Raw genomic sequence first — 10287 nt, forward strand, 5'->3', positions numbered from 1 at the left:
CATGGCAGAGAAAAACTGGAGGAACAGGGAGCAAGGCAGCAGGGTACTGGATGCAGGGCAGAAACAAGAGCAAGGTCAGGAATAAATGGCAGCAGAGTCAGGTGGCAGCAGCCCGGCACCCAAAGTACAGGGCAGGGGCAGCCAAAACACTGGGGTGCCATGTGACATAGCAACATTTATTGCCATTAATAGTGGTGGGGGAATAGCAACAGGGTGAGAGACGCTGAACATAGGACAGGAAAGGTCCTGGAAATTCAGTTTAAGTATTTTAGGACTATCTTCTATGTCCCCAAGTGGTTAATGTACAGATTTGACATGTCCGTCATTGACTTGAATAGTCTTAAAGGAGAAGTTTGGGGGTATATATATCTCACCTCTATGTTGCAGCAGTAGTGTTCCACATCAGCTCTACGCTCAAGAACTGAGCAATCACATGTTCACTGACCACTCATTTCTTGGTCAGCTTGGAACGTTGAGCAGTGACTCTTAGGAAAAACAGACTTTTATACAGCCAAAAAATCAGATGTCCCAAATTCTTTTAAAGATGGCTAGGTGCAAACAAAAGAAAAAACAAACATTAAGGGCCCATTCACACGGGATGGAAATCTGACTCGAATGCGACTTCCATTCAATTCTATGGGCTGAAATCGTACAGAAGTAGTACAGGAACCTTTTCCAAAGTCGGACCAGTTAAGACGGCTCTCATAGGGAAACATTGATTTTTACACGTCATGAGACAAGCTCTAAAAGTTGGAGCGCATGTCGCACCAGTGTGAACCAGGCCTTAGGCGTTATTACAGCCCAAACACCAGACAAAAAAATCCTTTATATTTTTGGAGGGTATGGAAGGGCTAAACCCCTTTCAACTTTTTGTTTCTGTCTGTGTGAGATCTGTTGAAGGAGCTAGGTGTCAGAAGCTGAACAAATGGGCAGAGACAGCAAAAAAAATTATTATAGGCAAAGTTTTATAAATCTGAACTTTATTGCTTTCACCAGTACTGATATGTATCCTCATTTCCTGTCTAAGTATCAGACACAGTTAAAAGTGAGGGGAAATCTCTTCAAGGGGAAAACAGACAGCCCAGTGTAGCTTAGAATGGGGGGGGGGGGGGGGGGGGTGGATATAGCAAATGTTTATACCAAGGTACACATTCAATTTAAATAAACTAGTGTGAACAAAGACCATTATTTGTGACATGCAATCTGTATAGTTTGATAAGCATTAGATCACTCTTTAATACTTTTCAATTAATTAAATGTTCACCAACCTAGTGTTGGTATAAAAATAAATGTGCAAAAATGTACAATGATAAAGTCAGCGGTGCATGTTCTGATTCATCGCCAGTATTGTCTTCACCACTAGGGCTAACATTTCACCAACAACCAATTATATACCATATATATATATATATACACACACACACACACACACAGTAGATATATATTTTGCTTCTAAAAATGGTCACCAGGATAAATAGAGAGGGCCAACAAATGGTTTTAACACTTCCACTCTTTCCAAAACAAACAAAAAGACAAGAGGTGAACTCTTCTGAATGGAGAGAAACACTTTTACAGGATGTTTTTTTTTCTTTTTTCAATATTCCTTTGAGCATCCCTGAACACCAAAAAAAAGGATGATCTGACAAGCAGTTGGTTTTGTGAATATCAGCTCTGTCCATCTACTCTCACTTTCTGAACCTTCCTTAAAGTAAGCCCACCAATCATAAGACTGAGCCAACAGTAAGGTGCAGAGGACAGGAGAGATCTGGAAACCTTAGAAAGTGGTTGCCTTTTACATTTCAGGGAGCACAATTATCAGGAGGATTCAGGATCCTCTACAAGAAATCAGAAAGGACCTGTAGGTAAGTTATTCAGGAAACCTAGGATTCTATTACAAACTCCCAGCCATTTAGAGTTGCCTCAAAAGACATGACCTAAACGGACATGGAGCATCTGACTCCAAACTCTGGCTGCAGTTTGGTGAACCCTGCTTGCTCCTTCCACCCTAGCCCTGCATCAGCAAACATTGCACACTATAATTCATCAACTCCCAGCTGAGTACTACTACCTGAATCCTGGACTTCTTACGTGACGCTGCATCATCACCTGGCTGAGTGAGCAAGTAGCATCAGACTATGGCTGTGGTTATCAGAAAGCTTACATTGAGTGTTATGCCTTTGAGAATTCCCTGGCTCTGGTCTATTCCTATTGTCCTGTTCCAATTCTACAACTTCACAAGTACATTAGGCAGTATGTATTATCTAGATAGAATAGGAAGACAGGATATGCCACAATTCGTCTGACAAGCTTTCTGAAAAGAAGGCAGAGCAGATCTGTGCCAGTAGCCATATATTAAATATGCTGCTGTCACTTCATTCATGCACATCTTCAATTACAACCACTGCAACCAGTAACAAGTGTTGTTGAATCTGGATGCCAAAAAATCCACATCAGATGTCCTACACTTGTGCAAAAAAAGGTTGGTATACCTACAGGCAGATTATTTCCCCAGATCCGGATGACTGAGAAAGTCCTCCTGACAAATTTCTATGCCTAGAATGTGGACAGCACACAGGACAGGGATGGGCAATTCCAACAAAGTGAGAATCAGATCCATCTCTTGTAGACCGGGGTGACTTTGCGGCCTCCCTGATGGTTAATGTAGACCACCTCTGTGGCATTGCCTGACTGGATTCTGGTCAGTTGATCTTCCAGTTGAGAGTTCAAGTTTTGAAGGGACAACTTAAATGCCCTAAGTGCTAAGATGTTGATGGGAAGTCAAGCTTCCTCTGACGATCAAGTCCCTTGCACCAAAAGGGCATCCAGGACTCTTCCCCAGTCAGACAGGTTGACATATGTCTTGAGAGTAATCCATGTCTTTGGAGGAAAGTGTTTTCCCATTTCCAGCACTGGGCTGGAAATCCACCATATCAGAGAGTCTGGTCCTGCAGGTCTGAAGCATGGGGCATTCTAACCACCCAGTCTGGTTATTAAACACAGTCTGAATGTTGAGTTGCAAAGGTCTGGAGTGAAAGTGGCTGTATGGTACTGCCTCAAAAAAGGATATCATTGTACTGTTTTTAAATTTTGATAGCAGGTGTGGTGAGAAGATCCCCCTCCCGCTGTCACATTGAGGGGTGGATGGGGGGGAGAGGAGACAGGAGCTGAAATATGTTACAAATTTCACCATAAATAAGGGAGGAACATATAACATGTTCCAAAGGTGAACTTATCCTTTACGGGCTGGTTGTGAAATTGAAGGGTCCGACCAAGCAAGCAGAGGGAATGAAGTTTATCCTCAAGAAGAAGGATCCTGAACAGGCCCATATCCAAGATCAGGTCCAGATAATGCAATCAGTGAGTTGGGTCCAGCAATGACTTCTGAAGATTGAAGATCCATCTGAGTCTGCACCGTCCGTTGGACATTGAGCAACAGGGTTTCGGGGGACTGGTCCTTTAACAGGAGATCACTCAGGTGTCCCACCATGTGGATACCCTGAAAGTGGAGCAGAGTTAGGACCAGGGCAAGCATCTTGGTGAAGGTCCTGTGTGCCATAGACAGGCAAAAAGGAGGAGCAACAAATTGGTAATGTTCTGTGCCTACAGAAGAATGCAGCACTGGTGAGGAGGAAAGATGAACATGTGTAAACAAACATCCCAGATGGCCACGGAGGTCTTAAGGTCCCCTGGTAGCTGGGAGGCAATGTCTGACATGGCTTATTTGGACTTGCTGGAACAAATTTAGTGTCCTCAGATCCAGAATGGGCCTCCATTTGCCTTGGCAACAGTGAACAAGTTTGAATATAAACCCTGGAAGCGTTCCTCATCTGGAACGGGGGCATTTACACCCAAAACTCTAGTTTGTAGCCCCTGTAAATGATTCTCCAGGCCCAAACATCGGAGATTACTTGGGACTTGATGGCCAAAGAGACGACTAGACCCTCTGACAAGTGGGAGCATCTTTTCATTGTGTAGTGGATTTGGACCCAGATTTAGCAGGTTTGGAGGTCCATGTCTTTCAAAGGACATGTTCCCCAGGTTTAGACGTGGTGCTCGGGGGGGGAGAAAAGGAACTTTCCTGCAGGATGGTGGAGCAGCTGCAACACTTTATGCTCATTTTAGCCCAGAATGATCAAATTGACATAGCCTATGTAAAGGTAATACAGTGAGGAGGGAGTTGCAGCAGTCGAGGCAAGAGATGACCAGGGAGTGGACTAGGAGCTTTGTGGTGCCATTGGTTAGGAAGGGCATATTTTAGAGAAGTTGCAGAGGTTGCAAGCTTTGGACATTTATTGGATGTGGGGCCAAAAGGATATGTCAGAGAAATAATCAACCCGGCCGCATCGGCCGAATGGTGTTCCGGAACGAACACATGCGCAGTGGAACGATTCAGCGCTCGCGGCCCAATGGCGCGACGCGCGCGTTCGTATTAGCGCACGCTCAACGTGACGTTCTGGCTGTCTATTTAAAGACACTCAGTTGCTCAGACAGGTTGCTGGTTTGTCTTCACCTTCCTGTGTGAGTTGTTTCCTGTTTCCTGCCTGCTGAATCACTTGTTTGACCCGGATCACCCTGACTACTCTGCTCTTCTCCTGGACCCAACCAACGGCTTATTTAAACGGATTCTGCCTTATCTCCAGCGTTTGACCCCCTTGCTTGAGATCCGGATCTGCCTGCTATCTCTTGTGCTTAAACCTTTGCTTGTGATCTGGATTTGCCCTACTTTCTCCTGTGCCTGAACTTCTGCTTGTGACCTGGACTTACCCGCTGTCTCCTGTGTTCGACCCTCTGCCTGTGTCCCGGATCTGCTTGCTAACCTTGTGTTTTAGCCTCAGCCTGTTTCAGACCTTCTGAGTTGCCAGTCTCTGCACAACTACCTAGTCCCTTCAAGGAGTACTACGCAAGTTCCATCCTGCCTGCTGGTAGCCTGTGCCTCTTCGTGCCATCCGCTCTCTGTTCCACCTCCAGGGGGCGGACTGCGCTTAGTCGCAAGGGCGAATCGCTCTCGGCATCTCGGCCTCGGTAGGTACTTATCTGACAGTACAAACCAGCCAGATGTCAGAGGCCGACAGAGCGCGTTCCCCGCTTGAAATACTGTGCCAGCAGGTTTCCACACTCACAGATGCAGTTCAGAAACTGCAAGAAGGCTACACCCAGATTGATAGTCGCCTCCAGCAACTCTCTGGAGCACCCATACCAACAGCTGCACCCGCCAGTGGGGCCTCCGCTTCTCAGCCTTCATCAAATCCAATTATGGTAATGGCTCTTCCTGAACCTAGGGTCCCTATGCCGGAGCGATTTGCAGGCAATCACAAAAAATACAGGGCCTTCAAGAACGCCTGCTCCCTATACCTAGCACTTCAGCCCAGGACTTTTTCTTCTGAAGTAGTAAAGGTGGGCTTCATTATTTCCCTCCTGGCCGATTAACTCCAAGCCTGGACCCACAGTTTGATGGAACAAAGAAGCCCTGTTCTAAATTCAGTAGATACTTTTTTGAAAATATGGCACAACTTTATGATGACCCACAGCGCACGGCTACTGCTGAGACCATTTTACATAACCCGTTTCAAGGGCGAAGGCCGGTGGAGGACTACACAGTGGAGTTCCGGAAGTGGTCAGCTGATACCGGCTGGAATGAACCTGCCCTGAAGTACCAATACCGCTAGGGGTTGTCAGAAGTCCTTAAGGATGAGTTGACCAGGGTGGAGACCCCTGCAGCTCTGGAGGAATTGATTCAGTCAGCCACTAAGCTAGACAGGCGCATGCATGAACGGCGCTCAGAGCGCTTCCAGGTTCCTCGATCCAGCTGGATGCTTCCCAAGCTGACTCCCTTTCCGGCTCCTCCAACCACCGCTACTCCCGAAGTTGAGCCTATGCAACTCGGACTGGTCCGCGCTCCTCTTACTCCCGAGGAGAGGCAACGTAGACAGGAAGCCAATATGTGCCTATACTGTGGGGGTACAGGTCATTTTCTCCGTAACTGCCCTGTGAGACCTAGTAAGTTTTATCCTCGATCTGTTATGAATTATCAAGTTACCAGTGCACCCAAGACTTATGTCTCCCTCCTTATCTCCTTACAGCTAGCGGAAAAGGAAACTCGCCTGCCAGACAAGCGGCGAGCGTTCCTTTTTCCCCACCGGTGACGCGGAGACGCGTGACGTCATCGCGCCTCCAGGGGCGTGGCTATGCCACGCGCCCCTGCGTCAGAGGGACGCTCTGACCTCCGCAATCAGCTGTACAACACACAGCTGATCTGGCGGAGCGTACCACACGATTGGTCTACACTAATCTCAGTAGGTACATTTAAACTGACGCCTGGTTATCCAGTGTCAGTCTCTCGGCTGCAGCTTGGACGTCACTTATGCTCTATACTTCAAAGGTAAAACCTAATTTTTACATTAGCTACCACATGGACATGCTTTTTGTCCATATGTTTATCTGGCTTTACCAGCAACTCTTTATCTACTCACTTTTTACTCTACCTATCATTAGGTGAACCTAATTACCTTTCCTGTTTTGATTACCCCCAGAGTGGCTATATATTTTTTTGCTGCTGTGATACCAGGCGTCCCTTGTGAATGCATCCCGCTTTCCCAGCCTATGGCTACACGGTGAACCTCTATGCCGTGTCTATGGATCTACGCAGCCAGCGTGTATCTCTTCCCCTTCTCTGTTTTTATCTTCTGTGTGTTTAATGAGTCAATGACATATATGTAAGTATTTCACATTATCCTTTTTTTGATATTATTAGGCTCCAAACTATATTGTTGATGCCTATATCATAACAAATTTTATACACGTATACATTTGTGTTTATAGATACAACAATAGTACACCCTTTTATAAAACTCCCCTGAAGAAGGAAAAGTACACTTCAATGCGATTTTCCGAAACATGTCGGGACAGAAGCTGTGCAATTCAAATTGAGTTTAACTCGTCTTGAGCAAGACTTTGAATTACCAGCTTTGGGTGATACATATATATGCGTAACAAACTTCTATGTTTATCATTGATGTACCTCTGTATTGTATTTGACCTAAAAAATTTCTTCTACAATTTTATATCTTTGTACATTAAAAAAGTTGGCATTTTTTTGCCTTTTTTTTGCCTTTTATACTCTACTTTTTCTATATATACATTTTTTCCTATCCTTAAAAGTCCAAAGGGGCGTCCATTGAATGCATTTCTATGCATTTTTCTCTCTTCAAAACTCGCCTGCCAGCTATAATTGATTCTGGAGCATGTAGCTGTTTTTTGGACATCACGCTGGCTCAAGAGCTACAAATTCCTCTTCAGACTAAAAAGCAAAGCCTTCAAGTACACTTGGCTGACGGGTCTCTCCCCCGCTCTGGACCTATCACCCAAGAAACCAGACCCATTTTCGTCACTACAGATTCTGGTCACCAAGAGTTCCGACGTTTTGACCTTATTTCCTCTCCTTTGTTCCCCATCATCTTGGCTCCAGGCACATGAACCACAAATAAACTGGAACAAGAAAGAGGTTTCCTTCTCTTCAGAATATTGCTCCCAGCACTGCCTCACTCCGGCCACCTGTTCAGCTGTTATCCCTGTATCTGATAACCTCTCACATGTTCCATCAGTGTACCTCGCGTTTCAAGACGTTTTCGATAAACAGGCTGACCACCTACCACCTCACCGGTCTTACGACTGCCCCATTGACCTTCTACCCGGCTCTGAAGTTCCCTTTGGCCGTATCTTTCGGTTATCAGAAACGGAGCTAAAAACTCTCAAGACTTACATTGATGAAAACCTAGAAAAGGGTTTCATCCGCCCTTCCTCCTCACCGGCTGGAGCCGGTATCTTTTTTGTGGAAAAGAAAGACGGTTCTCTGAGGCCATGCATCGATTACAGGGAACTAAATAAAATAACTATAAAGAACCGGTATCCACTTCCACTTATCCCGGAGTTGTTTCAGCGTTTTCGTTCCGCCCGAATCTTCTCCAAACTGGATCTTCGAGGGGCCTACAACCTCATCAGGATTCGGGCTGGAGATGAGTGGAAGACTGCCTTTAGTCCAGGTTTGGACATTACGAATACCTGGTGATGCCCTTTGGGCTATGCAACGCCCTGGCCACTTTCCAACATCTGGTCAATGACATTTTCCGGGAATATCTTGACAATTTCCTAGTTGTTTACCTAGACGACATCCTTATTTTTTCTGCTACTATTGAGTTACACCGAGTTCATGTTAAAAAGGTCCTGGCAATTCTCAGAACACATAAGCTGTATCTTAAGGCAGAGAAATGCGACTTTGAAAAGTCTGTTGTACAATTCTTGGGATTCATGATCTCCACCAATGGGGTTACAATGGACCCACAAAAGGTCAAGGCAATCCAGGAATGGCCAGCCCCATCAGACAAAAAGGGGTGCAACGTTTCATTGGCTTTGCCAATTTTTACAGGAGATTTATTATTGGATTCTCTTCCATTGTCGGCCCCATTACTCAACAAACACGTCAACACAACAGTTTTCAGTGGTCCCAGGAAGCTTTTACTAAATTGAATACCTTGTTAATCCCGGCACCAATCTTAAAGCATCTGGATCCGGCTCTGCCATTCGTATTGGAAGTAGATGCATCTGAAACTGCCACCGGAGCCATCCTCTCCCAAAGACAGGGGCCCAAGGCCCTTCTACATCCCGTAGCCTTCGCATCCCAGAAACTTACTTTGCCAGAAAAGAATTATGATGTAGGTGACAGGGAGTTGTTGGCCATTAAATTCGCCTTGGAACAGTGGAGGTACCTACTGGAAGGTGCACTCTACCCTGTCATGATCTTCACCGATCATAAGAATCTAGAATACTTCAGGACAGCCAAACGGTTAAAACCCCGACAAGCCTGCTGGGCTCTTTTCTTTTCTAGATTAAATTTTCATATATCCTACAGACCTGGCTAAACAGAAAGGCAGATGCACTCTCCCGGATGTTCCTTGAAACCTCTCAGGCAGCTGAACCTAGCACTATCTTGTCTCTACAAAATTTCTTGTTGGCCATCCAAAGTGACATAATAACTTCTATTAAATCAACGTCCAGTCATTGTACCGACCCAGAGGTACCTTCCTTGGAAAAACATGATCTCCTACTCTGGTCCCGGGGAAAAATCTTTGTTCCACTAGAAAAAAGACCCTTGGCTCTAAAGACTTTCCATGACCACAAACTAGCAGGTCACTCCGGAACACAAAAGACTGCGGAACTCCTCTCCCGATCTTTTTGGTGGCCAGGCTGGAGACAGGACTGTAAGGATTATGTCTCTTCTTGCTCTCTCTGCCAGCGCAGTAAGGGTCCAAACACCAAATCCTGGGGTCTACTCAAGTCTCTGTCCATTCCGGAACGCCCGTGGGTGGAAGTGTCCATGGACTTCATTGTGGATCTACCTCCTTTGGGGGGGTTTACCACTATCTTGGTCGTTGTCGACCATTTTTCCAAAATGGCACATTTCTTGCCCATGGTGGGTACTACACCTGCTGCAGATACAGCTAAAAATTTTTTTAAAGAAATTACAAGACTTCATGGTGTACCCAGGAGCATCGTCTCGGATAGAGGTGTTCAATTTACCTCCAAGTTCTGGAGGGAACTTTGCAAAGCCCTGGAAATGAAGATTTGTCTCTCCTCTGCCTATCATCCGCAGAGCAATGGCCAGACGGAGAGAACAAATCAAACTCTAGAACACTACCTTTGTTGTTTTTGTTCTGGTTCCCAGGATGATTGGTCCAATCTTCTGCCATACGCTGAATTTGCGTACAACAACTCTATCCATACAGCTACCAATCAATCACCTTTCTGGTCAAACTTCCGTTTCAACCCTTCTTTTCTTCCAAACACTGTACCTGAGATATCTGTTCCTGCGGTACAAGATCGGATAGCCTCTATTCAGCTGAACTTCCAGAAAATTCAGGAAACTATACAAAGAGCTCAGGACAATTATAAAAGACATTATGATAAAGGAAGGAAGGAGAACCCAGTCTTTAAATTCAGCAAGGAAGTTTGGCTATCAACCATTAATCTCAAATTACCTCTTCCCTCACGGAAGCTGGGGCCGAGGTGCATTGGACCCTTTAAGATCAAAAGGGTGATCAACCCTGTGGCCTTCGAGCTAGCACTGCCCAATTCTTACAGAATACATCCAATATTTCATGCCTCCTTATTAAAGCCTGTTGTTTCCAGCCCCTTCTCTGGGAGAGAACTACCTCCCCCACCAGTCGAGGTCGACGGGGAGAGGGAATTTGAGGTGGAGTCTATTCTTGGCTGCAGGAAGAGGGGTAGACAGCT

The sequence above is a fragment of the Aquarana catesbeiana genome, linkage group LG04, assembly GCF_042186555.1.
Source record: "Aquarana catesbeiana isolate 2022-GZ linkage group LG04, ASM4218655v1, whole genome shotgun sequence".
In the NCBI taxonomy this organism is placed as follows: domain Eukaryota; kingdom Metazoa; phylum Chordata; class Amphibia; order Anura; family Ranidae; genus Aquarana; species Aquarana catesbeiana.